Here is an 11607-nt window from a genome sequence, read left to right on the forward strand (position 1 = left end):
TTAGCTTCCCAGCCCCACTCCTGGACCAAAGGGAAGTGGATATGAGATGCTTCATGAACGTTTCCATCACTCTGCACTCTGATGCCAGCTCAGCTGCTAGCAGATGCCAGCCTCGGTTAACCTCCCTGGGGCCTGAACCACAGGCAGGAAAGGCCTGGGTTTACTTGTATCTACCATCCAATTTAAGTCATGTCACTTTCCCCAGGAAATCATAGATTATCTGAAGATGAGAGCTTATCTCTACTGGTAAAAGCAGGTTTTAAAGGGCAAGAGCCACTCCAGCAGAAATACTTTGCTACCCCTCAGTAACTATTCTTTTGTATCAGCCCCCTCCCCTGTTGAACTGTATGCATTCCCTTCAGCCCTTTCCAGAAGGGTTAAGATGTGATTCTGTTTCATTATCGGTTCTGAGGGGACCATATATTGATGCTTAAAGGAGCCGCCAAACTAGATTAAGTTCTCCTCTTAAAATCCTAGACTTCTTGCCTAACTTTAAAAATAAAAATAACAGAGGCTGGCCCAGTGGCCTAATGGTTACGTTCCGTGTGCTCCACTTTGGCGGTCGGGGTTTGGTTCCTGAGTGCTGACCTACCCCACTTGTCGGCAGTAGTGGGTGGTGACCCACTACAAAATAGAGGAAGAAGAGCACGGATTTTGGCTCAGGGAGAATCTTCCTGAGCAGAGAAAAAATAACAGAAAGATTGGCAACAGATGTTAGCATAGGGCAAATCTTCCTCAGCAAAAATATAATAAATAAATAAACGAAACCAAGACAGAGGTAACCGGAAGATGGATCACTCCTTCAAAACTAAAGGTTACCGTTTTCAAAAAATGGATCTATTTTCCAATAAAATGTTATTGTAAAAGCAAATGGTATTCAATTGCCCTGGTGTGTGCACAGTCACTTCCTTGCATAAAACTTTTGCTAAAAGCTGAAAACAATTTGCCATCTTGTCCTTCAATCTATTCTCCACATGAAAAGGCAAATTAGATCACAGTAGAATTTCCTGCTTAGAACTCTTCACTGCTCTGCATGCCCTATAGAATAAAATCAGAATTCCTTGGCATGTTGTATAAAGATCAGAGACACAAATGCTGACAGCCTGGAGGTGGGGACAATGACTGAACCGGATGGGCAGAGGTCTGACCAACTGGGAAGTGCACGCGTCATCCATTGGTGCTGTGCTGGAATTAGAACAGGATTGCCAGACTTTCTAAATTTTCTGTAAAGCCGGGAAATCTAGGTTTTTCTGTGTAAAAGATCCTAAATTTTAATGTTAACACCTTATTTTAAAGAAATACTGAATGAGCCAAACAAAACCCATCTAATTTCCCATTTCAACCCACGGCCCCTCTTTGCAATGCTGGACTCTGACGTCCGTCCACCTGTAGGGCTTCAGCTCTCACTCTGCCCCTTAAACACTTACCCAGCGCTCTGATCATAGTCTGAGAAGGGAAGCTCTGTGAATGCACCCCACTGGTTCTCAGTGCGGGCCTCAGTCACGTGCTCACAAACCCCTTCTTGCCTGCTTTTCTTACCTGCAAACATGTAAGTCATATGTCACGATAGCTCAAGCGCATTTCCTCAAGGCATCCCTCCTCTCTACCCAGGCCATACTCACCATACTGTCCCTTGTCCCCCTCCCTCTCTATCGAACTTCCCTATTACACCTGTAATATTTGGCTCTTTTTTATTCACCTGGCTTTCCCCGAAAGACCGTAAGCTTCCCAAAGGCAGAGACAGCATCTTAGCGATCTCTGTATTCTCAGCACCTGATGCAGTGCCTGGTGCTTCATCATCATCATCAATACACGTAGTACCGACTTCAGTCCTGGTGCCTTACAAGTGTCAACTCTCACAGCAACCAGTTTTGTCCTCATTTTACAGATGAGGAAACTGAAGCAGGGAGTGTGACAAGATTCAACACCAAATAGTCCAGACTCAAAGACCTTGCTTCCAGACCACGCTTCTAGACTATATTTCCTCCCATACAGAGCAGTGTCATTCTTCAGAAATTAAAGCTAAAGGTCATTTCCTAGTAGTTGACCACTTTTCAGTATTTCTAATCCCTTTCTTATGTACGTTCAGTGGCTAATCAAATAAAAGGGCTCAGAGATGTTTCGCCAAGAAGGCAAAACTTTATTAAAATAACAGTGTTCAAAGAATCTAAACTCACCTCACCTTCCGATTTCCTCTGCCCTTGATTCAGCCTTGGTGAAAAGCAGAGTATGGTCTGACCCAGTGCATCCCCATTAGGGAGTTTCTTTTCGTGCAAATAGCAGTTTAAGCAAATATGCCCTTCTGTTTTCTCTAGTGCTCTTTGTTATTGTAGCAAAATCCATGGGGGTTCATGTGGGAAATGAAAGGGCCAGAGACAGCGGGACTTTTCATCATACACAGAAGTGCAGTGAAATGCTTTTTATTCCCGTTCGAGCAGTTATTATTCATCTGTGTGACTGAGGAACAGAAGGTCTAAAGAGAATCTAAGTCCTAGACTGGCCTCTGCTCCTTCACCCAGATGGAAGTTTCAGGGCGAGTGCTGTCACTCTCAAAAACCACGGAGTCAGCCTTTTCCTGTGCAGTTCAAGGACTCAAACTACAGACGCTGTCCTGTTTTTAATCTTATTATAAATACCCAAGTGAAGTAGTTAAATGTTTAGAAAAGCTGGAGACCTGATAATACTAAGAGATTGTGAAGTGCTCGGTTGACACTTAAATAGTGGGGCCAAGGACAACGTAGGAATTCATTTAGTGCTAATGATCAGAATGTAAAAAGCACTGTGTCTGTGAGCAAATGTCCTTCTCTTGGCCAACATCTGTGAATGGATCACTGAAAAATCTGATAAAGGAACATTGTAAAGGTACCCAATGTAATCCAAATGATCTCCATCCGCTACAGCTCCCCTTCTGTAAGGCTCGAAGTTGGCATTGTAAAACATTTCAATTACCAGTTTGCTTCAAAATGAACGATGTGCCTGTGGTTAGAAGCCTGCCTTCCTGTCATCAAGGTATTTGAGACCCAGAAAGCTTAACTCCCTGTTTGAATTGATTTTACTTCTGTAATTTTTTAAATAAAGATTTCATGCCTTATATATATGCTTTATTTTTTCCCAAAAATCTTTCTCTATACTCCCAACCCATGGAAAGTGCTGCCATATGCTGGTCATCAGTATATAATTCTATATGAACAGTTTGGGGTCCTTGAGGAAAGAACTATGAAAATCCACATGCACTGTTCTAGAAGGAACTGAAGTAAATTACAGTAGAGTACACTTGCCATGTTAGAATTGACCTTTAAATTATAACGCCTCTCTTTTTGACTCTTTTTCCTTTTTTTTCTTTCTCATATGAAGCCAACATGACTCAAGTATAGGACAATGTTGACTCGTAGGTTTAAACCAGAAAAAAGCAAAGATTTGCTGCCCCTTCCTGTTCCAGTTCCTTAGCATTTCTGAGCTTTCATTTTCTCTTTCGCTGAAACTAAAAACATAATAATTAATTAATGTGTTTGTTCTTCCATTTATTGCTTCATATAGTCGTTCACTCAGTTATTCATTCAGTGAATGAATATAAGCCATAATACGCACCTAGGAACCACGCTCTGTGCAACATGACTGGGACACAAAACTGACCAACGCGACAAGGAAGGAAAAATGAAGAATTTCAAGGCAAAATTACATGAGAATCTGTTTTAAAGTGTCCATCAGTTCTATGAGTTGTAACAAATCCATCCGTTCAGTTGTACCAAATCTGTGATGCCTGGGCTTAGTGACAGTCTGAGGAAGAGAGAAAGGACAGGAAGGGGTGGACAGGAAGGAAAGGGAGGGGGATTCAGAGACAATGGGCAGGCACAGAGAACAGGATGTAATCCAGGCAAGACAGCACGCAGAGGACAACTTGTTTCCTCTCTATTTTAAATCCAATATAAGCTCTTTAATAAAGAGCTACATGAATTTAGCCTGAGTATGTTCCTTTTGGAGCAAGATTTGTGTCTAAAGTTTAACTTAATTCTGGCAATTATTGTCAGATGATCTAGAAGAAAATATTGCATCTGGTACGACATTTCTGGGGAGGCCCATGAAACTCTCACCAACACCAAGCTTCTTTCCTCTTACCTGTGTCCCATTTGGCCAGCAAGAGCTATTCTCACAGTTGGATCAGATGCATACTCTTCAATTCAGCCACTTGGGGGCAATACCACAGTCGTTGGTGGCAATACCACAGCCATTGATGACACACCACAGAGATGCCATATCTCCAGGAAACACCATCCACCCACTTGAAACTTGATGCTTACCATTCCCTCCTCCTCCTTTCACCCTTGACCTTGCTAACTAGAAACTGTCTTTCAGGACCCTCGTCACACAGCCCCTCTTCTCAGAAGTTTGTCCTGATTCTTCCCAAGCTACCAAGCCAATCAAGAACTCCTCTCTTCCATTTCCCCTCAGCACTTTATAAGTACATTTTCCACTGTAGCTGGGAAACGATTGTTTAATTATTAACAAGCTCCTCCACAACCTCAACCTCCTTCCAGATCCCTCTTTCCACCTCCTTGCCTTGGCTGAAACCTAGTCAACCATTTCCCTCCACAGCCCTCTCATGGGGAGGTTGATATACCTCTCCGTATACTACAGGGTCGTGAGGAAGGGTGGCGTTCCCCTGGCTCCTCACTGCCAGTTCTGGACAGTTTGCTTCCCTGACCTCGATAAAACTATCACTATTGTGACGTCTCTGGGTTCGTTGTGGCATCTCTGCCATCCTTGTGGCTGTAATTTGCCAGCCCCTCCAGCAATTGGCTCCTGCCTCCTTGTCTTATGCTTATCCCCAGCCCTGTCACAGTCCCAGGAGATGCAGTATGAATGCAGACAACACACCTAAAACATGCCTTCTGTCCTATCTGATCATCTGATTCAGTTGTTCACTTCCTCATTCTTGCCATAGCCTAGGGTTACTATTCTTCTAAAACCTTGAGTTTCAGTATCTCCCTCCAGGACCTTCCTTCCCTCCATCTTTCACACCTCTTCATCCTGCCATCACTCCTCTTGGACTTCTTTGAGAATTCTAGTTCCTTGGTCCCCCAGTTTCACCCATCACTCAGCTCCTTCAGGCCTCTTTGTTCCCTATAAGGCTGGACTCGCATGGTTGATAATATTTTTTTTTTTTGGTAATTTGTCAGATATCACTTTAATACACAACTTTTTCATATGTAAAGTTGAGGAACCTTTCCTAGATCATTGTCCTTTTTTTTTTTGAGATTTCAGTTGTACATTATTGTTAGTAATGTTGTGGGTACACCACTTCACCCTTTGTGCCCGCCCCCTTTTCCCTGGTAACCACCGATCGGTTCTCTATGTCTATATGTTAACTTCCACCTATAAGTGGGGTCATATAGAGTTCGTCTTTCTCTGTCTGGCTTATTTCGCTTAACATAATACCCTCAAGGTCCATCCATGTTGATGCAAATGGAACAATTTGGTCGTTTTTTATGGCTGAGTAGTATTCCATTGTGTATGTATACCATATCTTCTTTATCCAGTCGTCAGTTTCTGGGCATTTAGGTTAGTTCCATGTCTTGGCTATTTTAAATAATGCTGCGATGAACATAGGGGTGCATGGGATTCTTGGGATTGCTGATTTCAGGTTCTTAGGATAGATACCCAGCAGTGGGATAGCTGGGTTATAGGGTATTTCTATTTTTAACTTTTTGAGAAATCTCCATACTGTTTTCCATAGTGGCTGCACTAGTTTGCATTCCCACCAACAGTGTATGAGGGTTCCTTTTTCTCCACAACCTCTCCATCATTTGTCACTTTGGGTTTTGGATATTTTTGCCAATCTAACGGGTGTAAGGTGATATCTTAGTGTAGTTTTGATTTGCATTTCCCTGATGATTAGCGATGATGAACATCTTTTCATGTGTCTATTGGCCATACTTATATCTTCTTTGGAGAAATGTCTGTTCATGTCCTCTGCCCATTTTTTGATCAGGTTGTTTGTTTTTTTGTTGTTAAGCCGTGTGAGTTCTTTGTATATTATGGATATTAATCCTTTGTCGGATAAGTAGCTTGTAAATATTTTTCCCAATTAGTGGGCTGTTTTTTTGTTTCAATCCTGTTTTCCCTTGCCTTGAAGAAACTCTTTAGTCTGATGAAGTCCCATTTGTTTATTCTTTCTATTGTTTCCCTCATCTGAGGAGTTATAGTGTCCGAAAAGATTCTTTTGAAACTGATGTCAAAGAGTGTACTGCCTATATTCTCTTCTAGAAGACTTATTGTTTCAGGCCTAATCTTTAGGTCTTTGATCCATTTTGAGTTTATTTTTGTGAATGGTGAAAAACAATGTCGATTTTCATTCTTTTACATGTGGCTGTCCAGTTTTCCCAGCACCATTTGTTGAAGAGACTTTCTTTTCTCCATTGTAGGCCCTCAGCTCCTTTGTTGAAGATTAGCTGTCCATAGATGTGTGGTTTTATCTCTGGGCTTTCAATTCTGTTCCATTGATCTGTGCACCTGTTTTTGTACCAGTACCATGCTGTTTTGATCACTGTAGCTTTGTAGTATGTTTTGAAATCGGGGATTGTGATGCCTCCGGCTTTGTTTTTCTTACTCAGGATTGCTTTAGCAATTCGTGGTCTTTTGCTGCCCCATATGAATTTTAGGATTCTTTGTTCAATTTCTGTAAAGAATGTCCTTGGGATTCTGATTGGGATAGTGTTGAATCTGTAGATTGCTTTAGGTAGTATGGACATTTTAACTATGTTTATTCTTCCAATCCATGTGCCTGGAATGTCTTTCCATCTCTTTATGTCGTCGTCAATTTCTTTCAAGAAAGTCTTGTAGTTTTCATTGTATAGATCTTTCACTTCCTTGGTTAAGTTTATCCCAAGGTATTTTATTCTTTTCGTTGCGATTGTGAATGGGATTGAGTTCTTGAGTTCTTTTTCTGTTGGTTCATTGTTAGTATATAGAAATGCTACTGATTTATGTATGCTGATTTTATACCCTGCAACTTTGCTGTAGCTGTTGATTGTTTCTAATAGTTTTCCTATGGATTCTTTGGGGTTTTCTATATATAAGATCATGTCATCTGCAAACAACAAGAGTTTTACTTCTTCATTGCCTATTTGGATTCCTTTTATTTCTTTTTCCTACCTAATTGCTCTGGCCAACACCTCCAGTACTATGTTGAATAGGATTGGTGAAAGTGGGCACCCTTGTCTTGTTTCTGTCCTCAGAGGGATGGCTTTCAGTTTTTGTCCGTTGAGTATGATGTTGGCTGTGGGTTTGTCATATACGGCCTTTATTATGTTGAGGTACTTTCCTTCTATACCCATTTTATTGAGGGTTTTTATCATAAATGGGTGTTGGATCTTGTCAAATGCTTTCTCTGCATCTATTGAGATGATCATGTGGTTTTTGTTTCTCATTTTGTTAATGTAGTGTATCACGTTGATTGACTTGCGGATGTTGAACCATCCCTGTGTCCCTGGTATAAATCCTACTTGATCATGGTGTATAATGTTTTGATGTATTGCTGTATTCAGTTTGCCAGAATTTTGTTGAAGATTTTTGCATCTATGTTCATCAATGATATCGGCCTGTAGTTCTCCTTCTTTGTGTTGTCCTTGTCAGGTTTGGGGATCAGAGTGATGTTGGCTTCATAGAATGTGTTAGGGAGTACTCCATCTTCCTCAATTTTCTGGAATAGTTTGAGAAGGATAGGTATTAAATCTTCTTTGAATGTTTGGTAGAATTCTCCAGAGAAGCCGTCTGGTCCTGGACTCTTATTTTTGGGGAGGTTTTTGATTACTGTTTCTATTTCTTTACTTGTGATTGGCCTATTCAGATTCTCCATTTCTTCCTGGTTCAGTTTGGAGAGGTTGTAAGAGTCCAGGAATTTGTCCATTTCTTCTAGGTTGTTCAATTTGTTGGCATATAGTTTTTCATAGTATTCTCTTATGATCCCTTGTATTTCTTTGGTATCTGTTGTGATTTCTTCTCTCTCATTTCTAATTTTATTTATTTGAGATTTCTCTCTTCTTTTCTTGGTGAGTCTGGCCAAGGGTTTGTCGATTTTGTTAATTTTTTCAAAGAACCAACTCTTTGTTTCATTGATCCTTTCTACTGTCTTTTTAGTTTCAATATCGTTTATTTCTGCTCTTATTTTTATTATTTCCCTCCTTCTACTGACTCTGGGCTTTGTTTGTTCTTCTCTTTCTAATTCTGTTAGGTGTCATTTGAGGTTGCTTATGTGAGCTTTTTCTTGTTTTGTGAGGTAAGCCTGTATTGCGATGAATTTCCCTCTTAGGACTGCTTTTGCTGCATCCCAAATGATTTGGTATGACGTGTTCTCATTTTCATTTGTCTCCAGATAATATTTGATTTCTTCTTTAATTTCTTCAATAATCCATTGTTTGTTCAGTAGAGTGTTGTTTAGTATCCACATTTTTGCACCTTTCTCTACTTTATTCTTGTAGTTGATTTCTAGTTTCATAGCATTGTGATCAGAAAAGATGCTTGATATTATTTCAGCTCTCTTGTATTTATTGATGCTTGCTTTGTTTCCCAAAATATGGTCAATCCTTGAGAATGTTCCATGTGCACTTGAGAAGAATGTATAGCCTGCTGTTTTTGGATGAAGTGTTCTATATATATCTATTAAGTCCATCTGGTCTAATTTTTCATTTAATTCTATTATTTCCTTGTTGATTTTCTGTCTGGATGTTCTGTCCATTGGTGTTAATGGGGTGTTGAGGTCCCCTACTATTATAGTATTGTTGTTGATGTCTTCTTTTAGTTCTGTTAAGAGTTGCTTTACAAATTTTGGTGCTCCTGTGTTGGGTGCATATATATTTACAAGTGCTATGTCTTCTTGGTGGAGAGTCCCTTTTATCATTATATACTGTCCCTCTTTGTCTTTCTTTACCTGTTTTGCTTTGAAGTCTACTTTGTCTGATATTAGTATAGTGACACCTGCTTTCTTTTGTTCATTATTAGCTTGGAGTATTGTCTTCCATCCCTTCACTCTGACTCTGTGTTTGTCTTTGGGGCTGAGGTGTGTTTCCTGGAGGCAGCATATTGTTGGGTCTTGTTCTTTGATCCATCCTGCCACTCTGTGTCTTTTGATTGGAGAGTTCAATACATTTCCATTTAGAGTGATTATTGAAACATGGGGGCCTACCACTGCCATTTTATGTCTTGTTTTCCGGTTCTCTTCAATTTCCTTTGTTTCTCATCCCATGGTTTAGTCTGTTCTGATGGAGAACTGCTACTCTCTGTTGTTGTCCTTCTACTTATCTCCTTTGCTCTTGGTTTTGTAGTCACTTTCCTTTTTTTGATTTTTCAGGAATGAGGGTTTTCCTGAGCATTTCTTGAAGAGGAGGTTTGGTGGCAATGAACTCCCTTAATTTTTGTTTATCTGGGAAAGTTTTTATTTCTCCATTGTATTTGAAGGATATTTTCGCTGGGTAGAGAATTCTCGGCTGCAGGTTTTTGTCCTTCAGATTTTTGAATATATCATTCCACTCTCTTCTAGCCTGTAAAGTTTCTGCTGAGAAACCTGCTGAAAGCCTGATGGGGGTTCCTTTTTAGGTTAATTTCTTCTGCCTGGCTGCCCTTAGTATTCTCTCCTTGTCGTTGACTTTTGCTAGCTTCACTACTATATGTCTTGGGGTTGGTCTACTTGCATTGATAAAGTTTGGAGATCTATTGGCTTCTGTCACATGAAGTTCCATCTCTCTCCCCAGGTTTGGGAAGTTCTCTGCCATTATTTCTTTGAATAGGCTTTCTGCCCCCTTCTCCCTCTCTTCTCCCTCTGGTATACCTATAATCCTTAGGTTGCATCTCCTAATTGTGTCAGATAATTCTCGGAGAGTTTCTTCATTTCTTTTTAGTCTTAGCTCTCTCTCCTTCTCTGCCTGCAGCATTTCTATATTCCTATCTTCCAAATTGCTAATTCTTTCCTCCATATTATTGGCCTTACTGTTCAGTGCGTCTAGATTTTTCTTAATCTCCTCTATTGTGTTCTTCATTTCCAGTATTTCTGTTTGGTTCTTCTTTATAGTATCGAACTCTTTTGTGACATAGCTCCTGAACTCGTTGAGTTGTCTATCTGAATTCTCTTTTAACTCATTGAGTTTTTTAATGATGGCTGTTTTAAAGTCATCATCATTTAGGTTGTATATTTCATTGTCTTTGGGATTGTTTGCTGTGTGTTTGTCATTTTCCTTCTGTTCTGGAGATTTAATATATTTTTTCATATTGCTTGATGGTGTAGATTTGTGCCTCTGCATAGAGATAGAGTTTAGTTTGCTTCTACTTGTTTCTACTGGTGTGGTGGGGGGACAGCTATTTATACTGCTGGAACCCTATCAGCTGTTGCTAACTGGGCCTGGGCCCCTCCTCGCAGTCACAGTGGTCCTATGGGTTCCCTCTTCAGCTGTGGGGGCCGTCACAGGGGGGCTTCAGATTGCTGGTGCCTACTGTTGCAGACCACCTAGACGCGCTCCCTCCTTAGGTTCTGCAGCGGTGTTATGGGCTTTCCCAGTGGCCAGGGGCAGGATCACTTATATTTGCAGCTCTGTCACTGTCGGCGCCTACAAAATCTCGCTTGTCCACTATTGGTCACAGCAGAGCTATGGGCATCTTCTGCAGTCTGTTGTTAGCTCGCCTAGCTATGCTACTTTTGTCCCAGGGTCTTCCAGCCTTGTGGTTGCTGGATGGGTGCTCTCTACTAGTGCTGTGCAGAGGCTATCACTGAGGCTTCTGTGAGACTGTAGAGTATCCCCCTGGGCCACAGAGCCGGGTCGCTACAACTCCACCCAGCCCCAGTCCTCTCCCCTAGGATCTCAGGGAGCCCACTGCCCTGTCTGGGGGATAGCCGGATACCTTGAGTTCAGTGGCAGCTGGTCGGCTGCTGCCCTGCCTGGGATTCTCCTCTTTGGGACCCTCCTGGCGTTGTGGATGCTGGGCGGGGCCTCTCTGATAATGGCTGGTAAAGACTCTGCCTGCTGCCGGGACAGAACTCTAGAGTTTCTCGCCCGGGCCGGCGTAGCCAGCCACTGGAGCTCCACCCAGCCCCAATCCTCTCCCAGGAGATCTCTGGTAGTCCGAGCCCCTCCCGGGCAAAAGCCCGGTCAGTGGAGCTGGCGGTGGCAGCTGGTGGGCCGGCGCACCGTTTGGGAGAGCCCCCAGGCATTGTGGAGGTTGGGCAGGGCCTCTCCGATAATGGCAGGCAAAGACCCTACCTGCTGCCTGGACGGGACTTCAGAGTTTCTCTCCCAGGCCGCGTAGTCAGCCGCTGGAGCTCCACCCAGCCCCAGACCTCTCCCAGGAGATCTCCGGTAGTCCCGAGCCCCTCCCGGGTGAAAGCCCAGTCAGAGGTGCTGGCGGGCCGGCATACCGTTTGGGATTCTCTCCGGGAGCCCCCAGGCATTGTGGATGCTGGGCGGGATCTCTCTGCTAACGGCGGGTAGGGGTTTTCCCCACCGCCTTCGGTGTGTAACTCTGGAGCTTCCCTCTGGGCTCAGGTGTAATTGTGGGGGGCTTAAGTAGGGCTCTGTTCACCTGTTTCCACCATAGCTCCTTTGGTGTGCACTCCCTCCTGTC

Source organism: Equus caballus, chromosome 23 (genome assembly GCF_041296265.1).
Source record: "Equus caballus isolate H_3958 breed thoroughbred chromosome 23, TB-T2T, whole genome shotgun sequence".
NCBI classification, from domain to species: Eukaryota; Metazoa; Chordata; class Mammalia; order Perissodactyla; family Equidae; genus Equus; species Equus caballus.